We start from the raw sequence: 27539 nt of genomic DNA, 5'->3' as shown, positions 1-27539 counted from the left end.
AGACCCTCAGCACCATCACAGTGAAGAATTACAGTCATAGGAAAGTTGTTTAAATCCAGTTCATCCCGATATTTGCAGATTTATAAATGTGCAAGACAGCACTTCCCAAGTCTAATTAAAACTTTCCTAACATGCACATCTGTGAAAAGCTAAAATATACCAAAAAAAACCCACCAAAACCACAAACCAAAACATAATAATAGCAAACTACACGCTCTACTTCACAAAGCCGGATTTCATTCACAAATATATCAGGTTTTATTCTCAACAGATGACTCACTGCATGTTCACTCCCTTCAGTCTTCAAACATTTTGTTAATATATGCAGGAAATAGAGCTACAATAGTTTGCTTATGACAAGGGAGGGTGTTTTATAAACTCAGAGCTTGCAAAAGATGGAAGAAGTCTACGTGTACAGAAAGGAATATTTATGCAGTAGAATATTTAGTAACAAAGACGTACTTTTATTGGGATTACTCGCAGAGTAACAGAGAAATGAGGAATTATTACTACGTGAAAGAGAAATTATCCAATCTAGGGGGAAATATCAACCGGTTTTTGATAGTGATTGACTGAGATTACCCTTTCATTTATGTTAGGAATGAAGTGAAAGAAACAAAGCCACCACAGCTTACTCTTAGTCTGAATTTCATAACAATACACTACTCTTGGCCAAAATGTAATGGAGAAGGTGAGACTGCTGAAAACAGTAAAAACCAGAATTCACTCTAAGCCTTTCATCCCAGTCTAGTTTATGTTATTTGATAGGAAGCCACCTTAAAAAATAAGAGTCACAAATCTTAGTTTTATTGCCCTTTCCATAGAAAGTTTCTCAAAAGCTCATGTTTCATGTCTTCTAACTCAACACTTCTTTAATGTTAGCTTTTTAAACATACAGGTATTTTAAACTGCCTTTCTTGTTGTGTTTCCCAGTTGCACATAATAGCATCTAACCTCTCTCTTTCATAAGTCAAAATTCCTTCTCCTCATTTTTGTTTCTTAATGCAAGCCAGAAAAATGCCTCAATTACTTTTGAACTCCCTGGTCTGTACATAGCAGCAATCTCTGATTTCAAATGAAACAAAGGAAATGCAGACAGTTGTAAGAAACAAAGCAGCTTCTTGCAGTAACAGAGGAAACATAGACACAGTTCTCTGCTTTTCTCAAAAGCACTCAGACAAAGACCTATAATTTTACCTCTTATGGAGAAGAAATAAGCTCTAGGATTCCCTTAAATCAAGCCACAGGCCTATATTATCAATTGTAACTATTACTCAAACCTAACCAATTCCAGCATCCACAGGCCTTCTCTTTAGGTATTGTTACTAAAAGCAGTAAGACTGTTTTTCACACTAGAGATATTAGTCAACTCTAACAGTAGCAGATAAGAGAGAGCAAATTAAAACTAATTAAAATGAACAATATGCTTATGTAGGTCCTATCATCCTGCGGTAAGCAATGAGACTACTCTTCTTCCTCACAAGTATTCCAGGAACTGAAAGTTTTCATCTGCTGGCTCACAGAGTTGGCAAAACCAACTCGCAAATGGGAACATGGAATTTGTAAGGTAAAATTCAAACTTTTCCTGTAAGTAACTTCCACCATATTTTCTGGAAGGCTGATTTTCTACAGATGCTTGGAATGGAATGGGAGACAGATTCCTGCTGACTCTTATCCACCTCTTACTAAATGAATTCATTACCTTATACCAATGTCCTTTGGTCTAAAACCTGTTTTCCACAAGATCTGTGCTACCCCACCTCAAAAGCAGTCTCAGGTAAGGCAAGACATGGTAGCGCAGCTGTAAGACATAACACTTGACATTTATGACTACTTTAAGTTCTGATAGCCTGAACCACGTACCTGATCTCCACAGCCCACAGGTTATCACAATTTTAACAGATTCTAGTAGTAAAACAAACCAGACAAATATCTCTTTAAAAACTGTTTTTCTAAACTTCATCTTTTATGGATCTTTGCCTGAAATAAAATGACTGCTGTTTTCAGGTAACTTCTGTTTAAAATTGATCACAAGGGCTTAAAATGTCCAGTGAGATTATTCTCTCTCTACTTTCCCCCCCCACCATTTACCACTATATTAACATAGAAAAGATTAGCTCATGGGGTAGTTGTGCCTGCTTGATCTCAAGATTCAAACTGTTCAACACTGCTTAATGCAGGTAAGTCTCAGAAAACTGGTCACTTGAGCTACAGGTTCCCAGGTAATAAAAAGCTGATCACAAAGCGCTCTCCTTTTCTTTGCCTTCAAAATAGCCCAGTCTTTGAGACAGATGCCACACAACTCTTGCTGAAGAAAGGGACCTGCTGTGCAGTGGGAAAAACCTCATTTTTTGGCCTTAAAATCTGTTAAACCAATTGATCATTAAAAAAGCCAATTAAAATTATTTAGCTGTTTCTTGTTTGTCACCTCTGGGATTTAAATGGAAATAGTAGAAACAGGGGTTCTTTAATCATCACAAAATGTTTATGAAGCTCCATGGAAATAATTCACAGTGCTGGACCGTGCCAGCAAAGCTGTTGGGAAACCAACAACAAAGCAGACAGTGATTTAATTTCAAACACACCTCAGTGAACTGTAAGTGGCTGCTACTAGAAAAAACAGAGAGCTATCACTGCTGACAAGACTGCTCCAACCTCCGCCTAATCCAAGGCAGTGATTTGGGTAGAAGGGCTATAAAAGCCAGGAGTCATGGATAAAGAGCAACATTCTTTCCAGAGGACAGGGAGCTGTTGCTTAGAAACTTTACAGGCAGATCCTGCTGGCGTATCTAAAAAAAAGAAATAGGTCATTCTTGGCTCTAGGTGGGAGAGCTCTTCAGTGATATAAAATCCTCCACATCTTCTCTTTATGTTCGCAGTCAATAATTAACAATGCTTTGGGAAAGCTGCTTGGATGCTCCTTTTGCCAATGCCAGCACATTCCCAGTGGCAGAATTTACAGTCTTGGAGCAATCTGGTTGCTAAACAGCATGGATTCACATCACGGTTCACATAGGGGGCTGAGACCAGGCTCCAGGCATAGACTGGACCGTCTTAGGTGGGGACTAGCATCAAAAGTGAAATCAAAAGAGCAGGAGCAAAAGTGCAGTCAATCACCTCATGCATCTCTCAATTGTTGCAGAGGATAAAAAAAAGACTAAAATTAAGAAAAGAACATGCCACTAGATCAAGAAAAAAGCCCCTTAGTTCTACTTTTAAAATGTATGATGAAACCAGGTCTGCTAAAAATGAAAGGGGAAAGGCCATAACACTTCTTTGAAGCCACGAGGGAACAAAGTTTGCCTTGAAGAACAGAAGGCGAGGTTTGAACCGGATCACTTTATCGAGGGAAATGGTGCAAGGAGCTCCTAAGTGTCTAAAACAAAGTTGCAAACATATTGAGAGCTCACTGTGCAAAGAAAACAAATTAGTTCAGAGAAGATGGGAAAGAAAAATTATATCAATCCAGAGCCAGTTTTCTCCCCTGCATAAATAATCCACACTTGAACAGTTTTTCCTCATATAAATAACTATATTTGTAAGAAGCCTCAAGTAAGAAGGCTCTTATATCATTATTCACTTAAAAACCACTCCAAAAAATTCAGACAAATCACTGCTTTCTAACTAAAAGAAAATAAAATGCACAGCTTGTGGTAATAAACAGCTCATAGTCATAATTCCAGAGAAAGCCATTTTTTCCCCTCTTCACTTAAAAATAAATGTAGCACGGGCTTGGTTTCTTATATTAAGCAGATCACATCAAATGGATACGAGGAGATTAAGTACTACCACATGGCACCTAAGGTAGTGAAGGCCCAGGTGCAAGGGTGATAACCCCAAAAAACAAAGCTAGTGTTGTAGAACAAGTGCCTCTGGTTTAAACTTCATGGGCAGATCTCAAATGCAGCTATCAAAGCACACATTCTCTATAGTGTCAACATAAGGTCACCATATAGTTCTTTATGCAGGGAAAAAAGGATCGTGACAGCATGTGTAATTTAATCATTGCTGCTTAATTCCAAGGACAAACCCAACCCTGTGTTCTGATGTTATGAGCGACAAAAAAGCTCTCTTAAGATAACTTCTGGCAGCTGTAGGTGGAGTTAACATATAAGATACATGTTTGGGTTTTAAGGGTTATCACAATACAACACAAGTTCAAAGTCTGTGAAAAGTGTTTAACTCCCTCATTCAATGCATGGCTTTGCAAAGCAAGCAGCTCATGGGATAACATCTTACTCCCCTGTGCGAGAAATAAAGACAAAACCAACAAAAAAGACCCTTAAGAACTACAACTATTATTATCCATAAATTAATCTAGAAACATACTTTGGATAAAAATAATCACACAGAGAATGTTAATTATTCACAAAATTGAAGATAACATGGCCCATTTCCCAAAGGTTCATAAATCCACGCGGGAGACTTCTGAAGCATGGAGGAGAGGCCAACCTGATTCTTATTCTTGCCTTTCTAGGCTTATCTACATGAGAAATAGAATTATTTTCTATTTAGCCCTCTGTCAGGTTTTTTCAGTTTTAAAATAACCGTTAATGAAATCACAAGGCTTCACCACAAAAAGCACTGCTAAAAATAGCGACAGGACAGCAAATATTGGACTGTAGCAACTGTTAGTAAGCGTAAAGCAAAAAAGCATCTCCCTTACATTCAGTTCCCTTGAAATAAAGCCCAAGGAATAACAGATTACATTTTACTGAGGCCTCACTACAGCGATAAGCATTTGCTAACAGTTTTCCCAGAAATACAGCTCTTTAAGAGCTTTGGCTTAAGAACATAGCTGAGTATAAAATATTTCAGCAGTGGAACTGTTCATTATGTTCACACATAAGATATCTGGAAATCACCCAAAACATACATAATTTATGATAATAAAAATAAGGTTGTCTGGTTTTTGTCTCTGCCACAGTATTCTGCAAAACTCAATTAAACACATTCAAATGTTTTTAACTTTAAAAATATTGCCAACACATAATTTTGATTAAAACATTTAGAAATATAGAGACATCTTTTTGGACTTACATTTGGAGTGAAGTTTAGGAATGACAATAAACAAATATTTTCTTCAACAGAAGTAAAATGTGGTGGGCTTTTTGTTTTCTGCTTTCAAATGAGAAGATAAATATGTCTAAAAACCCAGCATTCTTCAATGGCAATTAAACATGTGCAAGGACTGCACATGGCTGTATCGCTATTGTGACAGAAGACATCTTCAGTGATTACAAGCCTTCCTCAAGTTCATCTCGTTTATTTAGTGGGATCCAAAATTGAAAATGCAATAGCTGTTCTTCAGAGACAAAGATTTCCTTGGAGAAATAAATGAAACATTTCTAACCTACTGACTATGATCACCACCCTTGAAATGACAGGAAAAGGGGAATGACTTTAACCTGCCAGAGGGGAGATTGAGATGAGCTCCTAGGCACAAGTTCTTCCCTGTGAGGGTGCTGAGGCGCTGGCACAGGGTGCCCAGAGAAGCTGTGGCTCTGCCCCATCCCTGGCAGTGTTCAAAGCCAGGTTGGACACAGGGGCTTGGAGCAGCTGCTCCAATGGAAGGGGTCCCTGCCCGTGGCAGGAGTTGGAGCTGGATGAGCTTTAAGGTCCCTTCCAATCCAAACCATTCCATGATTCTATGATATATCTTGCATCTCATCTTGTAATAGTTTCCATGGTACTCTCTTTATTTAGAAATATGAGCCCACAACAAATATTATATTCTTTATACAGGATATTCTGCATATAAGATACAAGCATCCACAACATACTTTAAAGACAACCTTCATAATTCTCCCTATTTCCACTTACATAAAGGATCTCTGAAATGTCAGTACCCTCACCAAACTTCATCATTATTTAATGTACCTCGCCACATTAAAGTCTAATTGTGAGTTGTGGTTCCTGTAACTAACTGAAGAGCAAGTTTAGCACTATAAGTCTGTACAAGAGTGTGCTGTGAGCTTGGGTGTAGGTAACTAAGTCCATCTGTAACGGTTTGTTCAACTGGCCCAAACAATAGAATGAGTTTCTCACTTCAGAAGAAAACCTCTATAAAGTGAAGCAGATAAACATTTGAATTTCTCAGAGATTTAAGCAATGTATTATGTATCATTGTAACACTACACGGGTCTGGCTCCTGCCACACTTAGAAGACAGAGATGCAGTCCACAGCCAAAGGCAAAGCTAGGTCCAGAAGTGTTGGGTAAGAGCTCTGCAACATTAATGAAAAATCTGCCATTAATTTGAAGGGATCAAGGATTTAATCTTGCAGAATCTGAATAACCAAACCAGTCCCTTAGCTATAACACCCAGAAACCCATCTGCAATGCTAGAAGAGGCCCCTGGTAAAATAAATCTATTTGGTCACTGTGATGTCTTTCTCATGTTTTACACATTTCTTGAGATTGCAGAAATTTCAGATTCGAGGCACTTAATTAATATCTCCGATTTGAGGCACTTAATTTGCTGCAGAAGGACTATTATGTGAACACCAGAGCTAAGATTCATCATGAGTGCTCTTTTTTTATCTCTAATACATAAAGGAAGCTCATCTGCTCAAGACACAGTAGTGGGTTTTTTTATTATTTACATAATTTCCTCTTATTTAAAGGAGCTCTAAGTACTCAAAGCTATTACAAGTCTTATTGCAACTCACCTTTCCCACTGCAGCTGTGCTTTGCCTCTGTTTCCTCCACCTGAGCTGGAATAGCCAACAGGCAACTTTAGTTCTAAGCACTGTTAGACATTTTGAATTAAAGTTAGGTGGAATTTATTACAAATGCATTTTTAAAGAGTGATTTCAAAATTATTTCCTCACTTACATGATCTTGGTTTCACCCCAATGAAAAAAACCTTCTTAATCAAGAACAGCAAGGCAAGAGAAACATCCAAACCATAGCCAAGAGCTGAGTGTGCATGGTCACTCCAAATCATGGAGATCCAGGTAAAAACTGCCCAGGGCACACCACTAACTCCAAGAACACCTGAAGTGTTTAAAATTAAGTATCTTATTTATCTGGGGATTCTGGCTCTCAGTTTTTTCTTAGAAGCTGTTCCTTTTCTGTAACTAAATACAAATTGTTCTGACCTGCCCATGCATTAATCATTACAGAGACCAGCTCTCACTCTGTTTCAAGAAATGCTGTATTCATAGAATCATTGAATGGCTTGGGTTGGAAGGGACCTTAAATATCCAGTTCCAACCCCTGCCACGGGCAGGGACCCCTTCCACTGGAGCAGCTGCTCCAAGCCCCTGTGTCCAACCTGGCCTTGAACACTGCCAGGGATGGGGCAGCCATAGCTTCTCTGGGCACCCTGTGCCAGCGCCTCAGCACCCTCCCAGGGAACAGCTTCTGCCTAAGAGCTCAGCTCAGTCTCCCCTCTCTTGGGTAGGTTCAAGCCATTCCCCTTGGCCTGTCCCTACAGGCCCTTGTCCAAAGCCCCTCTCCAAGTTTCCTGTAGCCCCTTTAGACACTGGCTCTGCTCTAAGGTCTCCCCAGAGCATCCTCTTCTCCAGGCTGAACAACCCCAACTCTCAGCCTGTCTTCATAGCAGAGGTATTATTGTTGATTATCTCCCAAGGGTTGCTCGGGAAAGGCTTTAGCCACCACAAGTCCTTACGTCTGCAGCATCCTTGCATACAACAAATCTTTGTTTGGGATATCCCAGCAACCGAACAGACCTCACGTTGTCTCTGACACTTTTATGGAGCAGAGAAGGCTAAAAGAAGAGATCCCAATCTTTACATCATTAAGGAAAACTGATTTAAAAATAAATAAATAGTCAACTCTAGTGCTTCCCCTTCCTCCTGACTGATCTTTTTATGGAAAATCAGCCAAGAAGCTGTTCTTGGGCTGTGTAATCTTTTTTTGTTTGTTTCTTTTGGCTGCCTGTCAGCACCCAGCAGAAATAAACTCATTACGCTGACAGAAGACCTGAACACACTCATGTTGTCAGTGCATCTCAGCATCATTCTCGTGAACCCAAAAGCCATAAAGCAATTAAAATAAAGATAAGATTACTCCATCCTTCAGATGCAACCAAGTTTGGAAGGATCTGTCAAACCAAAGTGAGACTCTCAAGCATCTGAGCTGAAGGGTTTCTCTGATCACATGAAGGAAGTCTTAATTAAATATAATAAAAATTAATAATAAAGTGTTATATCTTGCCCTGTCAACTAAAGGTAAGTATTGATCATAGGCATCCAATATAATTTCTGGTTCTTGGGCTGAATTTGGAAACAAAAATCCTGTTGGTAGCAAATACAGAATTAGCACAAGGCAAGCCAAAATATATTTGTTAGGCTGTAAAAAACACTGTGGAAACCTATTCAGTTATTTAAAAGATGAGGAAAGCATGCAGAGGAATAATAAAATTCATATAATGTTTGAGCATAAGTAGAAGACGATGCTCAGGACTCATATCCCAGCTGCCCTTTAGCACCTAGGAAGCACCTATAAAGTTCATTGCCCTGCCTTCCACTGACCCAGTATTCCCTAGGGTCAGGCCTGAACACAAGGGTTCGAATTGGAGTGTACAGGAAAACAGGTTTTCAAGGATGAGAGTCATCCAAAAACTTTTTAGTGTTCAAGAGCAGATTAAAGCACCCAGGGATTCAGTACGGCTGTGGTAGCCGTGCACTGAATTCTCCCTAAGCTACGCAAGTAAAATTAAATCGTAAGATAGCAACAGTTTTAAATGTTCCTGTTCTTGCCAGATATCAGATGTGACCCAGAAACACTATTTAGCAAGTCCAAAAGTCCAAAACATTTTGTCAAGTGAATGAAATCAGCCTGCATTCTAGGGAAAGCATGGGCAAGTGATAGCTTTGCATACTGCTGAGGCCTCTGACTACTGTTCCCAGTCGACTGGAGTATTTGTTTGATTCTATTTATTCCTATTCTATCCTTACACAGCCTCATCCTCCTTCATTCATGGACTTCCTGACAATTTCTTTTTCTTAGAAGTATTTCTACGTAGCATCTAAGCACTGGGAATGTAGATTACAGAGATAATAGATATGTTTAAAATTAGACTAAGCAGCTGTAATTCTGAATTTGCATTTCTGACTTGATTATAGTACGCACTCAAGACTATTTGTCTAAGAACTAGAAATGAGTTCACACACTGCCATAAAAATACATGAGTCTCTCTCACATTGACCCCAATCAAAACCATTGCTGGGTAACAAATGGCAATTGTTTCTTTCTAACTGGTAACAAATGGCAGTCATTTCTTTGCAATTCTGTAACTTCATTTTAAAGATTCACCTGTGGATTTTAATTGCAAGAACAGAATTTCCTGTATTTTACAAATAGAAGAACTATTCTCCTACTTACTCTGGATTCTTCTCACTGCAGATTGTAGCTGTTATCTATTTTATGCCTTTTCTCAAAGGGCTGAACAGTCTTTTATCTAAGAAGTCAACATATGTAACCATCAGGTAACCATTTAGAATGTGTTCTGATAAATCCTCTTATCAAAATCAAGCACATAAGACAATTTATTTTACTCAAATATTCTGACACAATACAAGAATACATCCTGTTCTATTTTGGTAAAAACTGAAATAATGATTTTCATCATACCTTTTTTTGCAGAGATACAGGAATGAAAAGAAAGTAATTGGGTTCTGTATTCAAATGTGCTCAATAAATATGGTGGCCCATGTTAAAGCAACTGCAGGTTTTGCTTCTAAGAGTTTTATCATGAGATTGAGTCATCCCAATAGGAAACATGTATTATGCCTCTTCTATATAAAAAACCAAGCAGATGTTCTATCACACAACAAATTTCACCTCCATGCATTAGCTCCATCTTGCTTACAGAGGCAAAATTGCATCGCGGGGACACGTAATGGTACTGATGTGAGCACCCCTCAAGAACTAACCATTGGGAACTTATCACAGCTGATCATATTTTATACCAGAGAGACTTAAATAAGCATTCAAGAAAGACAATATTTAATCACAAAGCACATCACACCTATTCTCTATTTATTTACATCCATTCATTTACTTAGTGCTATTTACTCACAGAAATCTCTACAGCAACTCTAAATTTAGAGAAGAACTTTAAAGAGGATCTTTTACTACACCAAGAAGCAAACAACAAAATGTTTTTTCCAGAGACAGCAAAAGAGCAAAAATTATCTCATCAGATAAATATGCCTGCCTCAGATTATTGCAGCAAGTTAGAACTGCAAATAATTTTTATGCCTCTTTTCAAGAGCTTTTATTCATGTTTGTTAATGTGGTTCCTCTGGAAAGGACACAACTATTGCTACTAAAATTATGATGCTACAAGAGAAATAAAATCAGTGCTTGCTAAAATTTTGTAACCATATTTTTACTTTATAATATTAATAATTTCATAACTTTTCAAAGTTAAATCTTTAGGAAAAGGCTTTTCAGAGTTTGTTTTTGTTGTTGAAAAGATTTACAGAACTGCTAAAAGTGATTCTCAGCTCCGCACAGGATGGCCACAGTTTTTCTACTTAAAATATAAGGAATAAAACATTTCCAATGAATCATAAAATCATAGAATCATAGAATCCATTTCTTATAAGTGAAAATTAGAGAATGGAGAGACTTAGTTGCCCCTGCTGTGCTGGATTGTCTTTAATGGAGAATTTCCATAAAGATAGATACAATGGAGTGTAAAGGTTTTGTTAGCAAATAATGGAGCATTAAAAATTAAAGTTGATCAGTTGTAGCAAAGAGCAAACTGATTAATCCATTTACAAGAAGCTTTAAGTAATTTAAAAGCTTAAGCCCCACTTGCACAGGTCACCTGGGCAATGTGAGCCTAACTTGACCAAAGCCATTTCCACTTTCTGCTTATAAAAGTATACGCAGAGCTTGAGTTCCATTTACATTCAAATTGTCTTCTGTTCTAATATTCTTGCCTACTTTAAGCATAATGTACCATATACTTCTATTTAAAATACATCACTTCAGAGAAAAGGACACGTGCATAGGCGAAAGAAATGTCACATACTAATTATTGTAACACCAGTGACAACAACAGATTGGAATAGCCATGAAAACAGCTTTAAAATACTCTGAATGCAAAGAGCCTTTTGTATAACCGCAAAATCTACTGGGTTTTTTCTACCGCTCAGATGAAAACCCTGTGAGATGTTCTTACTGTTACAGGATTCAGCTTCACTTAAGCGAGTAATTCTCATTACTTAGGAAGCCTGAAAACTTGGGCAGTCTCTGCAGCAGTGCTGAAAATGTTTCTCTCTTATTTTCAGTACCAGAATACTAATGCAAGGGGTGATGCGACTGAAGAGCATAGCTAGCCAAAAGTATTCCAAAGAGAAAGAACATCCAACACCTTGCTGTCAGAAAATGCTGATTCAGCAGAATTAAAGTACTTCAAAGAAAGGTGTGTTTTCTCGACACAACTGATGAAAAGCTATTGAAAAGCTTCCTTCTGAGCCCTATAAAGCCAAAAGTCTTTGTCTCATCAAGGGCATGACATTTGAAACACAATCTGGAGAGATGAGGGATTGGTGGGATGCAGAGATATTCCTACTTGGGAAAACAGTTTTCGAGGTCCTTTCCAATCCTAACTATTCTATGATTCTACGATTCTATAATTTTGCTGGAAATTTTAAACTTCACCAGATTGTTCCAATCCAATTGAAAATATGATTCCAAAACAAAAATCCTGACTTTCAACCAACTTTACTGGTAACGCTCTCAACAAGAGATCACAAGTGATGCTCACAATTTCATTTTCTAGAGCAGATGATTTAGGGTTATGTAAATGACTTCCACCTATCTTACTGTTTGAACACTTCCAAGAATGCCATCATGTATACAACCATATTTTGGAGCTGAATATCATAGTACTCTCTCAACAAGCCAGGTATGATACTGAGGAAACTAATTAGAAAACTGAGATGTAGAGCTTTTATCCAGAAACCTGAGACAAAATCCATTTACGTGAGTAGAGTGCTGAGCCTTCGCAGCTGAAAACTTGACACAAGAATTTTATCACTCTTCAAGATACATATAGATGTTTTATGAATGCCCAACAGACAATAAGAAGCTGGAATATAAGAATAACTTTGTTATTAATCACTTCTTTTAATATGCCAAAACCCTGTTTCTGTTCTTTGCTGCCATGTCTTCACCTCATTCGTTACAGTAGTCTTAAATACTTTTGTCCTTTTAGTTTCCAGCAATGCTCAAGGCACACTAGACTTTGATCACAGCCAGGTTCACAGTGTTGTTGATACAGCTGGAGGATCTTATCCATCACTAAGGGAGCTCCAGAGGAACTAGAATCTCAGCCACTTCTGCTTCCTGCTGGAGCCTGCTGTGTTGGAAGCCATGCCTTGGGAAAGTTCTCACTGGTCAACTGATACACTTTACTATTTATCTAATCCCTCAAGAAAGTTTATCCTCACAAATGTTATGTTTATACAAAATAAACACGTTTGTTTTAGTCAAGTATCAGCTTTTAGCTCAGCTGCTGAAATAAAACTGTCATTTGGTCACTTTTACCTTCACACACACCCCCCATTCTGTTCTTTTAATATCTTCTTCTTGCATCTTACCTCAATAATTACCTTTCAGTGAAGAATTTCAACAGACCTGAGTCACAAGAACTCCAGTTATGAGCCAAGTGTGCTACTTAAATTACTATCAGGTTAATGCTGTTACTCTTTAATTCCGTATCCGTGCCCTTCCTACTTTCAACTACATATTGTATTATTTATATCTATATACTTGCCCTTCATAATCCCACTACCATTTGGTATTATACCTAAAACCAAAGTATGTCCTATGCTGTGTACTGCCTATGAACATGCCTGGAGAACATAAATAGAGTTTCGTTTTCTTTAGCCAACCCCTGAAACATGCTATATTAAAAGCAAAAGCCTCCTCTGCTCTGAAATGTAATAAATTGTATGGTACTGTCACTGTACACAGGGAACAGATCTCACAGTGGTGTGTTCAGAGAGCATGTAATACCTAGAAGGCATTGTCATAACTACTACAATCTGGTAACAGAATGGATTTCAATAAATACTGCTATTAGAAGTAAAAAGCCATACATAACAAAAAGAAAAGTATTAAAGGGTAACAAATTCCACACTTACTGACACAGTAAGAGTAAAAAATTGATAGGAGGAGATGATGATATCTCTTGGCAACAAGAAAGAAAGAAAACAGACAGGGATTTATAGGAACAAAAGAAATCACAGACCTCACACAGGTGGGCTAAACAGGGACTTGGATCTACACCAACAGTTCAAAAGGGCAGAAACATTCAATAAGTAATTCAGCATTTGTAAAGAAGTGGGATAGTTTGCTGGTACCTCATGAGAATGATTAATTACTTCTTCAGTCCAAGTACAACATTAAAACAACATTAATTTGCAATAAACATTCATGGTCAGAAGGACCAAAGATCATAGTAGAGGGTTCTCACAGAAGCAATTCAGTTGCAATGAACACTCATGTTACAACTGCACTGTAAAAGAGTATTGAATCAATGTTTACAGCCATTGGAAGGTTGTAAGGATGGCAGTCCTGAGCAGAACAACAATTTAAGAAAAAATATATGCAATTCAACAGATACATCAGAGCTATGTAGCAAATAGTAGGAAGAAAAATCAATGAACATCGATCTTCTTTAAAGAATGTGGTTTTATTCTTTGATACAATTGCTATTTCCAATTGGTAAAAATACCACTATGGATGTATAAACTTCCATGGCACTCGATGTGGTGTTCTGTAACAGCCTGATGGCCAAATAGCACCAGTTAAGCAGGTAAAGAAATGGTTAAATGACATCTCAAAATGAAAAAAACAAAAAGCTGCTTTAAAGAAGAACACATCACAACATAACACAGATTAACACAGAGTTCCCCAAAAGTGGACCCACTCTCATGAAACAGCTTTCCAATCATTTGTAAGTCTACACAATCAACTGTGACAAAACTTGCACAAAGTATAAATAGACAGAATGCTACATAAGGAAGGTAAATCATTTACAAAAAGTGACCAGCTTGGTGTCTTCAACCTATGTTAAGAAAGCAAGCATGCTTTAAAAAAGCCATGTACAAAGTTATAAAGCTACAACCAAGAACCACATACTAGACTACGGAATGATAAACTGCCCCAGTGAGCATACCCAGTGAAACTGACATCAAAACACAGTGTTGCAGGTGGAGGTGTCATATGGAAATGCTATGTAGAAACAGCAGAGTAACACCACAGGGATAATATTTAAACCAGGCTGTACTCAGCTCACGTTTTCACAAAAACACTGAAAAAGTGGATTCAGGGGAAAAAAAACAACACAGAAATGGAGTTGTGAGGAAGATGCATGCAGTGATAATATAAAGAATTTTACTTCCCCCTTTCTTTTTTTCCAAACACAAAAAAGAAAGGGGATACTGAGTTACAGCAAATAAATACCTCCACAGTAAGAAAATACTTTGAGTTCTTCAGCATAGTGGAGGAAAGCACACCATTAGCCAGTGACTGGAAGCTGAAGCCAAATAACTTAATAAACCACAGATTCTCTACCTCTTACTGTCTTCCGATCAAAATTCCAATTTTTCTGGAAAATACATTTCAGCCAAATGCAAGTTCCTGCACTCAAAAGTAATTGAATAAAATCCAACTGGCTGTAATAGTCAAGGGTCAGAGCAGCAGATCTAATTGCTTCCTTTGGCTTTAAAGTCTCAGGCTATGAATACTCTTGGTTTCCAGTGTTCAAAGGCATTTCGGTAGCACCGTACATGCTCAGCACTAATATTAAAAGAAATCTCCATAAATTAGGGTTGCATTTCCTTTTAAGGGCTCAAGTGACACTGGAGCTTTCCCATTGAGACTTTTGTCATCAGCATAGCCATTAATGGAATTACAGCCATCTCATACACAGCTGAGGTGGTACAGCTGTAAACAGTGATTTACACAATTGAGTGCAAAAGTTCATCCTTTACATCCATACTTTTTCTCCTCTAGAAAGAATTCTGTTTGACCTGGAGTATAAAAAGCCTGGCACAATACATGATATCAATCATAGATGCTGTAGGTAAAAGGGAAAACCAGCAGTATTGTAGTAGACACAAAGCCAGCAAAAGCCGTTGTTCGCATCAGCAACATCATTTGAGACTACCCCTATGGATGCTACTTATCTGTTTCACACTCCCAAGCACACAGCATTCACTGCAATCTTGACAAGTGAACAGAATCAACATTTCTTAAAGAATGCATGCCAAAATAATGCATAACGTGTGGTCTGGTATTATTCAGGCTAATAGAGTTTTGCTGTAGCATTGGCTGCTGTGGTGTCCATAGATTTCTAAAATAACAGGGGTTTTGGAGCATATCTATCCCGATAAAGTGTGAAAAAACTTCTAATTCAGCAAACGGAAGCTTAAAGAGGCTGACAGCATCTGAAGCACGCTAACAATCCAATAAACATTCTGCCACCACACAACCGATGAAGGGAGAAACACAGCCACCAACTGATCATTTCAACTGACGGAGCATCACCTTAAAAAGGAAACAGGCACCACACACAACGGGCGAGACACAAGGGAGTGCACTCACCCTTGCAACCTATGGAGAAGCAGGTGCGTGCCACCTACTCCTCACACTACACCCTGTTGTAAAGATGGAAAAGTTACTTTCCCAAACTGAAGGCACATGGATGTTCCCCATAGCACCCACAACACCAGCTCCCAATGGGCAAGGCAGCCGGGGAGTTCTTGCACCAGCGACACCGCTCCCCACCACCACATCCATAGCAAAACTTCCACTCCAGACATCACACAATGAGACCCTTTGGCCACCACCTCTCAGCCAACATCCATGCAGCTTTTCACCATCCCCAGGGAAAAGATAAAGCCACGTTTTAAACTTTAGCTCGTTGCCACCAGAGCGAATCCTTGGTTGCGAGCTGGCACGTTTTGGGTGGGATGTGATGAAGGTGGTTAAGAGGTCCTAGCCCCTGCAAGAGGCCTAAAGGGAAGGGATAGAGGAAGCTGCTTTCTCCGGCACCCCCTCCCCACCGCAGAGCCCCGCGCCCCTTCACTGCCATCAAGCAATCAGAGCAGCAGCAGCCACTGTAAATTACAGAGACACAGTGGATGGAGAAAAGGGAGGAAGAAACATCTGATGCCTAAAGAAAGGAGAATAATGTAAAACAATCAAAAAATGACTTAAAATAACACAGAGCTAGGTTTCACCTCGAAGTGATGCTAGGCAAATAGGTGAATAAGTGAAACACCACACCTCTGACCCTTTCTTTTCTTCCCTACGTCTAATCCCCCTCTTCCCATAATACACACACCAACAAAATGACCATTAATTCAAATCCATTCTTTAAAGGAGAAGGATTATCTCTGTGACAGACTCTGTCGCTTTTACCGAGCAAGAATTCAAATTGCATTTAAAGGAAAGGAAAGGATAGGGGGAAGAAAAGGCAGCATGATCATTATTTCTGGTGGGTGCAAAATATGTGCACGGGGAGAAGGAGTCTGGGGGATGGGGAGGAGTGGAGAAAGGTGGCTAAGGAGAGAAGAAAGAAACGGAGGACCAGGAAGCGCAAGGAAGGATGAGGAGAAGACGAGATAAGGGGGAAGTAGGATAAGGAAAGAAGGATGAAAGGAAGGCGCTCGGGGAGAAGGGGGGTGGGAGGATGAAAGGGAGGAAGGGATGAGGGGAAGAAAGGAGGATGCTTTGCCCTGGCCTCACCTCGGCTCGGTGGGTGGGGGTAGGAGAAGCTCTCGCCGCCGCCACCGCCTCCTCCTCCTCCTCCTCCCCAGCAGCGCCGGTCACTGACGGGCTGGCTGCGCGGCTCGGCTCCCTCACACAGCGCCCGGCCCCGGCACCCGCCTCCCCGCCCTCGCCGCCCGCCTCCCTCCGCCGGCCCGAGCCGCTCTGAGGGGACCCGGGCGCTGCCGCCGCGGCCGCCGGCCTCCCAGCGGCAGCCACTAGGGGAGGAGGAGGCAGCGCGCCTGCGCCACCGGCAACCCCCGGGCCGGGAGCGGGGAGCAGGGGGCTGCCCGCTGAGGGGGTGGCGAGTGAGGGGAGGCCTTGTTGCCGCTGCCGGCCCCGGCTCGGCCGGTCTGCAGGCCGAGTGCTGGCCGCCTCGATGCGCAGTTGCTGTGAGTATGGAGACGGCGTTACCGGGGGTGTGAAGGGAGGGGAGGGGGGCTGGCAGGATGCGCCCGAGGGACCGGAAGGGAGAGGGCTGCGGTGTAGGGCGGGGGAAGGCTCGGAGGTAGACCTGTGGTATGGCCGGCGGCAGGTGGAGAGCCGGGCCGAGGTGAGGTGAGGGTGCTTCTGGTGAGCGGGGTCTATGGGGCTCTGGAAAGGGGCCCCAGGGGAGGGATGGGGGTATCGCGCATCCCGTCAGTGCGGTTCGGTGCCCGTGGAGTGCGCGGGTGGTAACGCGGAGGAGACCGAGGGTGGGTGCGGGAAGGCCGCGCCCGGCTGTGGGGGCTCCGCTGGGGACCGGCACTGGAGGCTGTGATAGAAGGGACTGATGGACAAAGAGCTCGGGGGAGCTCATGGGGCTTTATTCTCGTCCATCATCTCTTGTGCTGCTTCAGATGCTCCGCCGGGGGAAGGTGATTGATGTATGAGTACCATCAGGACTGACTCCAAGAACTTCGGTTCTCCTCTTAAGCTACATCAACTTTGCTTGTGGCTTTCTTTTCTGCACCAAATGCAAGGTTTTGTCCCTCTCTGAGAAGCATTGCGCTTTTCTTTGCTAATCTTAACCAAGCATAAAGGTTTTTGCTATGCTGCAGCACCTTCTGCTGTTTCCTTTGTGGGGGGGAACAGGCTGCCACCCTCCTGCTCCAGAATCGCCGAGCCTGGAGTCCCGCAAGCCCTGCTGGTGAAGAATCCCTGTGCAGTAGGTGTTGTTGAAGGGACTTTGCTGTTTTGAGGCAGTGTGATCCCACTGATGTGCCGTTGTTCCACACACTTCTTGTGGAATCCATCTGCTTCCCCAGCTTCTACGTAAACTTGGAGCCAACAAGGAGGGGAGGATGATGAGTCCTTCAGCGTTTTTACCTTTTGCTGCCTGTTTTAGGCTTGGAGGGAACTTGCCAAAACAGTTTCCCTGCTTCAGCCTGTAAGGGAATGATGTGAGTAGTACAGGTATCTATGAGGCCTCAAGTAGAGGCAGTAACTGACAGTCTTTTTATTCTCTCTTCCCCAGCCTGACAAAAAATATAATCAGGCTCTGTATTCATTTTTGCAATGAATAAATGAGGAAAGGAGCTGAATTGGAGCCTTAATTGCCCCTATAAAGGCACAACAAGGGAGTCTAAGGGAGAGTTTGAAGTAGGGGAAAACATTTCTTAGACGAGAGCTTATTTAAATACAAATTTAAATGTGGTTGGATTCATCATGTACAGCCATATGACATATAAGTAGTCACAGTCAGTAGTATACAGAAATACTTTGAATTATTTTAACCCCGTGATATCAATTAGGACTGAAACATTACCTATTCTGCATATGTAAACAGAGATCGTACTAGGCTGACCTCCCCTTTATGATGATGTGTAACTCACTGCTGTAAGGCAGACAAGGCATTTAGTTTGTCTTCATTGGCTTTCAGGTTGCAGCAAATTAGTTTTCTAGATATCGTCTTTCCTATGCTATTGAATGGAGCCATGTGATGTTAGGAAACCTTTACTTACAGACCTTTGGTTTCTTGCCTTCATTTCTGTTCCATGTCTTGGATTGCTGGTACTTCTTTGTTGTAACTGGCTAGTCTATTGTGGAAATTAATGGAAACAAGGAAGGTTCCCAAGCAGAACATAGTGAATTACCTACTCCTTTATCACAGTGCATTACACCATCAACTGGAAGTCAGCTAGGCTTCTCCAAGCATTTGACAAAAATGAGCATGAGCTATGGTGTATATATAAGAACCACAAGTAGTAAATAAGCATGATTATGAAGAATTATACAACTTCTTCCCTAAGCTGCAAATACATCTCTTATAAATTCAAACCAAAGGACTCATAAGATAACAAAAGTATTATAAGATAACAAAATCACCCAGGTTGGAAATAAAGACCTTTAAGATCATGGAGTCCAATCGTTAACCAAATGCTGCAAAGTCCACCACTAAATCATGTCCTCCAGTGCCAGATCTACATGCCTTTCAAATACCATGCAGCTTTCTATGAGTGTTTCTGTTTAAAGTGTGTCAATTTAACAAACAAATCAGATTACCTGCCTAGTCCAGATTACTTTATCTAAGATGGAAGCCATGGATTGCTGGGCTGTTGCTGAGAGCTCTGACAGAATGCTATGAAGAAATCTGAAAATCTGGAAGAACTGTATGAAGTTATATTTCTTTCATGGTCCTGAAATAGGGCTTTGTCTATTGTTCAGATATTTCTTTCCTTTAGGTTATTAACCAGTTTTTAAAACTACCCTTATTTTTTATCACTGCTAATTGTCTCAAAGGAAAAGAGGAAAACTGAACTTGTTACCACTGTTTACTAAAACCAAGATAAGATGCTAAGCTGCACTGTAAACTAATGTGGCTCTCACCAGCCAAGGGAGGTCAACTGACTGTTCCTAAAACACTCTTGCAACTGCCACCATTCAGATACATGTAGAAAATAGACATCACCTAAGCATCAGAAATATTGGGCACTTTGATCAGCAAAAAAGGCAAAAAGACCATTCTGCTTAAGTGAAACATGGGTGGGTGTTTTTTTAAGTTCTGTGCAGGCTGTGGAACTGCCTGTCACAAAACAGAACCCAAATATTAAGCATGTGCATTGAAAATAAGAATGATTAGGGCAAAAACCAAAGGAAAAAATACAAAGAGTCCATGTTTCACATTCATCAGTGAGACTGGTCTCTGTTGGCCATTTAATCTTTAGCTTTCACTACGATCTTCGTGTTGAGTTCTGCAATAGTTACTCAAAGAGTAACTAGTTGGATACAGTTACCTTCACTTTAGCTTTTACTAAGAGTGCAGCTGATTGAAGTAGGAAGTTCAGAGGGGATCACACCCTTGGAGACACATAAATACACATGGACTAAGGTCCTGGAAGAGTTGAGATTCTTGAAGCAGCATCCCACAGCCTTAGTCCACTATGACACAAAAACAATCTAATTGTCCTGTCACCCCATGTAGGTGTAGTACGCCTTTTCTATATAAAAGATCATCAGGAAATGAGTAGTCTTATTGTTGAAAGGTGTTAATGCAGGACCTAGAAGTGGTGTGGTCAACCAGAAGGTAGTAGACAATGTGCAGTATTTACATTGTGGAGACTGCATGGCAGAATGAGCATTTAGGTCCTCTAAGTGCAGTGCTCTTTGCTGCTTTTAAAGAACTCAAAGCTGTGTGATCCTTTGGATAAAAAGGAACAGAAATCAAAAGGGTTTTAAGTTCCTCTGCTTAAGGAACTGCATGTTGGCACCTGTGGTTATATAGACAGATTTTTGGTTCCAAGGGTATCACATAGCAAATTTCAGCACCTGGTAGTCCCAGTTTTCAAATAGTGACCTGTTTACTGATACCTTGTCAGATCTGAACTTGATTTTTTAAATCAAGTATCTTTGTAGCCTTTTTATTTCATTTTATGGCAACATTAGATAGCAGGTACCTTGCCATAATGTAACGTACTGGAAGTAATTTTCATCTGTGTGCTGTTTGAATCTGTAGCAATCAAACAGTAACTTGTTACCTACTATTGCAATAGCTGTGGATACAAGTGTTCTCCATACAAATACATGTGTTCTCTGAAAAAGTTCTTTTTGGATAGTGGAGTTGATAATCTAGGGTTTTTTACATTCTCCAGCATACAAAGGAATTTACACCTAGGGTAGATCTAAAATTAAACTGAGCAAATTTATATATATAATCACAGTATTATAGCTTAATGTTAATTCCAGCTTTTTTTCTTTCTTCTTTTTTCTAACATAACAATCAATTTATCCTTCCCCCCTCCCCCCACACACACATTTGTCTTAATTGCTGGGCATTTAAGCTTTTCCTATATCTGTCATGTCATTTAGTTCTTTTTCTCAATTTTTTTTCTCTTTTCCAAGCATTCAAATACTCTTCAATACCAAATTATTCAGTAAGACTTACTATTTGACATGTTTTCAGTCTTAAAATAGGTTAGTCCATGCCCTGAAGTATTACAAAGTATGCCTTTATCTTTACATCTAGTTCTCAAGAAAGTACCACAGCAGGAATTACCCCCCTTATTCCAGCATATTGTCAAAGCACTGGGTCTGCATACACACACACACAAAAAACACCCCTCCACACCTTCTGCTCAGCTTTTCTCAGGCAGAACAGAGATTATTGCTAAAAATGGTCTCTATTGTTTGCTTCAAGAATATGAACTTTTTTGAGTTCTTATTTTCACTGTTACTACCTCAATATCTCTTTGTGTCTAGGTAGACTTTGTTTCTTTCACTACTTAAACCTGATCCCCTGTTCCTATTTGTGCTTTATTGACAAGTATTTCTGATAATAGAAAAGCTAAAACTAGCAGGGTTTTAACAGAAATAATCAGTTAACTTATCTAAAGGAGAGAAATTGAGGAGGATCTGTATCTTAGGCAACTCAAGCACACTTTGAAAGCTGCAGGTGGAACCTAGAATACTTTAAGCTTCTTTTAGGCTCAGTTATCTTTAAAGACAAACCAACTGTTTCTTTAAAGTAGATAGTTCACTGCCTATGCTGAAGAGAGATTGTCATGCCATTCTGAAAGATATTTCGGTGCCTTGTATTAATAAAACATTATCTCTCAAACTTTATTCACTGAGTGAACATAAATATACAGAGATTGACTAAAATCATTCACTGTCCCTGAACATACTTGGGTACCTTTTACATAGGTATTTTAGAGACCTGTATTTTGTTTTAGGTATCTCATTTTTAGCACATTTGCTTGAGCAGTGGGTTGCAAATAATTCTTGCTGCTTCTCTGCAATGAGGCACTTCTGTGCTAGATATGAGTGTAAGCAGCACGGTAAGCAACAACAAAACCTTCACAGCCAGCAGGTCATTTAAATTGGGTATTGTATAAGGAGTCATATGCAAGGTGGGTTCTGACATGAAGAGTCTTCTGCCTGCCATGCCCTCTGTCACACCTTTTGACTGTTTTCTCTGGCTCAAAAGCGTCTGCGAGTCAGAGCATCCAGGGATGTACCCTGACTTGTATCTCTGAAGCAGCTAAAAGGCACATAGCAGATGCAGTCTGTTTTGAAGAAAACACAGGGTTTTTTTTCAATCCACTTCTTTATACTGAGAGAATGGGGCTACTCCCTTCACTTCTTTCAGAAAGCTGACTTCAAAAACACAACAGAAACACAAAAAAGACACCTGCTCTTTGCTGTTGTCAGACTGATGTTCACTAGATTAATGATCTTCATAGCAGACTTTTATAAGGGCTTTTCCTTAACTGGTTTCTTCTCAAAACCATGGAAATGTACTCTAAATTTTGTTAAAAGTTGGAAATACAGTTGATGCCACCTATTAGCAGGGAAGGGGGTGTGTTTGTGGAGGCCTTTAGAGGGTAAATTTAGACTAGGTCTTAGGCAGAAGTCCTTACCTGTGAGGGTGCTGAGGTGCTGGCACAGGGTGCCCAGAGAAGCTGTGGCTGCCCCATCCCTGGCAGGGTTCAAGGCCAGGTTGGACACAGGGGCTTGGAGCAGCTGCTCCAGTGGAAGGGGTCCCTGCCCGTGGTACGGGGCTGGAGCTGGATGAGCTTTAAGGTCCCTTCCAACCTAAACCATGCTGTGATTTTATGATCTGTCATCCTTTAATTGCAACAAGGGCAATGTGTGGTAGGTTTATTTCACCTCTGTATTTTGAAAGGGGGCTAGAGAAAGAAGGGCTTTTAAATCTCACATATGCTCAGAGAATGTGCTACAAACTGTGGAATATTCGATTCAAATGTGATAGAATCTCACACATTTATAAGATTTATAAATTGAGACTCAGAAAAATAAATTCTCAGCTCTTTCCCAAGCCTCCTTGAGTAACTCACTTGACTTCTTTAAAGCTGCCTCACTGCCTCTACATCTGTTTTCTTAATTATACTTGCATTGGAAAACTTGGGATTTATATCTTAAAGCTCTTCTCTCCTACAGCAATCTTGATCAGATAAGCAGCTCTTAAGCAGTGAGTGCTGATTTCCATGTGGACCACCACCTTCTAGCTGTTTCCCATCTGTTGTTTGCAAATACTTCATGTCTTGTGCTGCTGCTGTTGTTAGCTTCCTGGAAAACAACCTCAATTTTCTTATGTTTGCACACAGCATCAAAACAACAGGAAATCTGTCCATGACTGTGAATCCTACACAATGCCAGAACATTGTGTATTTCAGTGACTGAAACTTATTAGAGGGAAACAATTATGTTGCAAGCTGTAAGATAATGTAGCTCATATGTTCACAGAGTATATGTTTAGTTTATGTCTTGGTGAGCGGGAAGAACAAGGCAAGTGAGTGAGAAACCAAAGGAGGGAGCTGGGCTGAGAGTGTGAGAGAAGGGACAGGAGGTAGTACAGGAACCCTGCAGAAGATGCACAAATTAAAAACTGCAGGATATATTTTTGGCTCATGCCTTTGCAGTACTACATAAACTTGTCTTCTATTACTGCTCTGTCTCTGGAATGCCTTTCTTTTCCTAACCACAGGAAGGTTTAGGGAGAAAGATTAATATCCGGATGCTAATAACTATCACAAAGTAAGACTCTTAGAGATTTTCAGTCATAGGAACAGAAGGTGTTTTTGTGCTGTCAGGGCTCCAAATGCAGTTCATTAAGTATTCCTCTGTTAAAGAAAACAGCCAATGGTTTTGCTTCACTTCAGGGAAACAGTGGTCTTCATCCTTCTGCTTTTTCAATTATTACATGCTGTTTGCTTTCTATACATACGAGGTGGGATGGAAAACTGTCTGGTCCTCGCTCATCCATGTGAAAATTGATGAATTCCTCCACTGAATCATAGTGCTTTTCTGAAATGTCATTTGCAAGTATAGGGCTAAATTCTGATCCTTTCTCAGGCCTTATTATACAAACTCCTGTTGCCTTTCTGTGACTTTTAGTAGACAAAACATGACTGGGAATATCCGTATCTGACATTGCATCTTGGTAATCCAGAGGAAACTAGCTGCAGAAGCTTGCTTTTCTTTTTATTAACCTTTCCTTCTGTTTATAATTTACAGTTTGCACTATATTAAAGATTGTCTGTGCTTAAGTAGGGCATAAAACAGACACTTGTGATATATTACCTGCTAAACATTGTTTTTGTCAGAAGAAATGCAATCACTTAAATTCATTTTCCATCTTGTGGGCACAGAGTCATGATGAGATACAATCAAGTTTTGTTTGAGACATAATAATGTTTACAGAAATTATCTCCCACATCTTGAAGTATGTAAAATTCCTAATTTCTTTTTTTTTTTCTGTTGACAGAAGCCCAAGATGAAGCATCTTTCCATTCACATCTTTTAAAATGCACTAAAGACTTTTAACTAAAGCATGGCCTGAAGAAAGGTAATGAAGTTGTTAGTAGGCTGCGTCACAAATGAAAAGGTTATGGATGGTTCTGGTCTTTCCCTTCAGGCCTTCATGAATCATGAAAATAACAGAAAGTTGATATTTCTGAAGGAACAGCAGCTGTAAGTAAAAAAAGAAGAGGAAAAATCAAGAACAAAATTAAGCAATGGAAAGCTGATGACCAGAGCCACTACTGGTGGTGACCAATCTGTTGCAGGCTGAAATTTTCTTGTATCTTAATGGACCTTGTGACCTAATTTATAGAGTCTTGTTAATACCTTTTTTAAGAAGGGTCAAACTTTTTTTCCTGCTAAAGATCGTGTATTTCAACCAAGAAATCTTTCATCATCTACAGTATCTACAGTATACATTACAGTATAATGTGTTCATACAATATATGAACACATTAATAAGTCATAAGCAATAGTCCTGGAGTATTTCACACCCCTTTGCCCTGTCCTCACTTTTCATTTCCAGTTGATATAAAAAATTCCTTTCTGTGTTTGCTTGTCATGACCAGTGTGAACAATCACATAGGCTTATGAAGGCAGACAGTTATCTATCAACAGGTTCATCCACTTCCAGTTTGGAGATGGATGTAGTTTCAACCAGAAATAAAATGACATTCTGAAAATCCACAGATTTGATCCACAAAATGGACCTATCAATAGTGACAGACATAAGAGAAGCGTGAAAAGAATAGTCCATGTAAAATTTAACATGCCACATTTAGGTAAAAAATCTTGATTTCAACATCAAAAATACTCTGCACATTCAAATTGAATCATGCAGATTATTACTTCTGAAAATGCTTGCACCTCTTGATCGATGGGGTCAGGAGTTACATCAAGGCCTTACATACCTTACATGAAGCACACTTCAGATGGGAAGGACACTGCAGGACTATTTACTTTTTCAATGCATTCTTCATATTTGAATTACAGCTGAATGAGACATCCCTTAAAGAAAGAAAGAAAGAAAATAGATAAATGCTTTTTCATTAAATGAATGAACTAGCTCAGAAATATTGAAGGAATGTCTAGTGAACTATAATGATCTTAGGACATGCAATAATATGTTGTAGAGGGAATACACCTATCACTATTCTAATCTGGATTCCTCAGCCAGGATACTAGGATCCATTCCATTTCATGATTTGTTCATGCAGACTACATAAAATGCACTCTAAAAATGAGTTATTTTCCATAACAGAGTTTTGGCAAATGAAATCAAAACAGGTTGCTATGACAGTTCCTACAAATCTTTCTATTTTATCTGTGTTTTGTATTATAAATATGTCAAGATGAAGCAATTTATGTCAAAACAGAAATCTTTCCTTTTGAGAAAGTTTCCTTGGCATTTTTTAATGCCTTCATTTTCAGTATTTGTCAAAGTCAGGATGAAGACTAATTTCAAATGCTCTAACTTCCATCTGCATCATCGTAAACCCATGAGAACATAGCTTTAGTATTATAAATGAGTCATGTCATTGGATACAGTATTGTTAGTTTAATTGACTTTGTTTACTGCTCTGTATAATGAGTGACTGAAAAATAAATGACACTTAACATTGGCTAAACTGTTTCTAGTGGTTCCTGAAATGAAAGTCAATGGTGTAGATATGAGCCACTGCATGAAAATATTAACAGGTCTGGTTTTTGTTCCAGTAGCACAATTTCACGTGACATCTTAAGTGGATACAGGGAATTGCATCTTGTCCTTTGTAAACAAGAATTCTCAAAGGTACAGACATAAAAATAGCACAGATCTATTGTACAGACTTCACTGATAACATCTTACAGAAGGAACTCATATAACATTGGTGCTGCTGGACCACTGTAAGTTTTAGGTAATAGTGCAAGTAATAATTAAAAACAATTGTCTTTTCTGTGCCAGTGCATTTACAGGATAAAGTTGATTCAAAGTTTTTATGAGGGACAATATTTACCAAATGGGGATAGTCTTCACATTCAGAGGCATAGAAAGGACTGGGTATTTTCAGGTGTTGGATTTTTTGACATCAGAACATAAGGACTATAGGTTGGAGAAGGAGTTGCCAAAAATAGAATTCACTTGATAAATTTTAGTTAAAGATATCTCTTTAATTAATATTCATAGATGTGCCTCCCTGAAATTAACCTGGGTGTGCCCTGTATGCATGGGTTAATCATAGGGTTTAATGCAAAGGGGTGTTTTGGATTACCAATTGATTGTATCTCAAAAGACTGGCTGCCAGCTGTATGTTGGTTTATGCCACAGTTTCCCAAAATGTGATCCAAGAACTACAACATGACAAAGATATATGCTTGAGTTGTGTCAAGAAATTAGAAATCATTTTATGATGTCTGCTTATTTCTGGTGCTGTGAAGTTGCTAAAAAAGAAGGAAAAGGGAATACCCTGAAGCAAGGAAGAAGACAACCAGAAAGCTTATAGAAAAAGAAGAGGGAGACAAGCAGAGGGTGTAATATTCTGAAAAGGGAGGCAGGAAAGAGCTGATCAATGAGCTGAGGAACTGCAGGAGCCAGCATTAGTTGTGTGTCTCAGCATATGTTGAAAGACATTGTGCTTGCAGGGATAGAACACAGACTTTTCTCTTGTTCTTTTCTCACCCAGACTGTGGAATTGTCTCAGAGATGTTAAGCAGTAGGGAATGGGAAAATAAAAAAAGATGCTCCATACAACTGTATGTGACACATTCTGTAATGCTGTAGAAAAATATTATCTTGAAACATTAGAAAAACTCCTGATTTATTTTCTTTTTACTATTCAAACTCTAGTTACTTTCACTCTTCTTCTCCCTTTCATGCTGACATTAATACAACTTTTGCAGTTGCCTTGCAATGAGGGAGATACATTTATTTTATGCTTTTATTTTAATGTTTTGACATTTTTGTCCTGTTAGCTGGTTATAAATGCATATGGTTTGGGAGAGCTTGGAGTAATAGAGAGTAAAACTGAAAGTGCTCCCAGAAATAGGTTATTT

At 39.6% G+C, this 27539-nt stretch overlaps 1 protein-coding gene and 1 long non-coding RNA gene across 3 annotated transcripts in view; one reads left to right on the top strand and one right to left on the bottom strand.

Annotated features, from left to right (window-relative positions):
* CTNNA2 (catenin alpha 2) overlaps positions 1-16831 on the bottom strand; it is a 499450-nt gene extending 482619 nt beyond the window's left edge. For both annotated transcript variants that reach the window (XM_034064746.1, XM_034064747.1), the window contains exon 1: positions 16746-16831. The gene's annotated coding sequence lies outside the window, so the exon portion shown is untranslated. The remainder of the gene's footprint in view (positions 1-16745) is intronic.
* Positions 16832-16992: 161 nt separating this feature from the next.
* Positions 16993-26134, top strand: LOC117436517 (uncharacterized). Its single transcript, XR_004549858.1, has 2 exons — positions 16993-17158; positions 24472-26134. It is a non-coding gene; the product is annotated as an uncharacterized lncRNA (long non-coding RNA).
* Positions 26135-27539: the final 1405 nt, after the last annotated feature.

The sequence above is a fragment of the Melopsittacus undulatus genome, chromosome 7 (assembly GCF_012275295.1).
Source record: "Melopsittacus undulatus isolate bMelUnd1 chromosome 7, bMelUnd1.mat.Z, whole genome shotgun sequence".
In the NCBI taxonomy this organism is placed as follows: Eukaryota; Metazoa; Chordata; class Aves; order Psittaciformes; family Psittaculidae; genus Melopsittacus; species Melopsittacus undulatus.
Note: the sequence above shows the minus strand (reverse complement) of the source record. Positions and strands in the feature narration are given on the sequence as shown.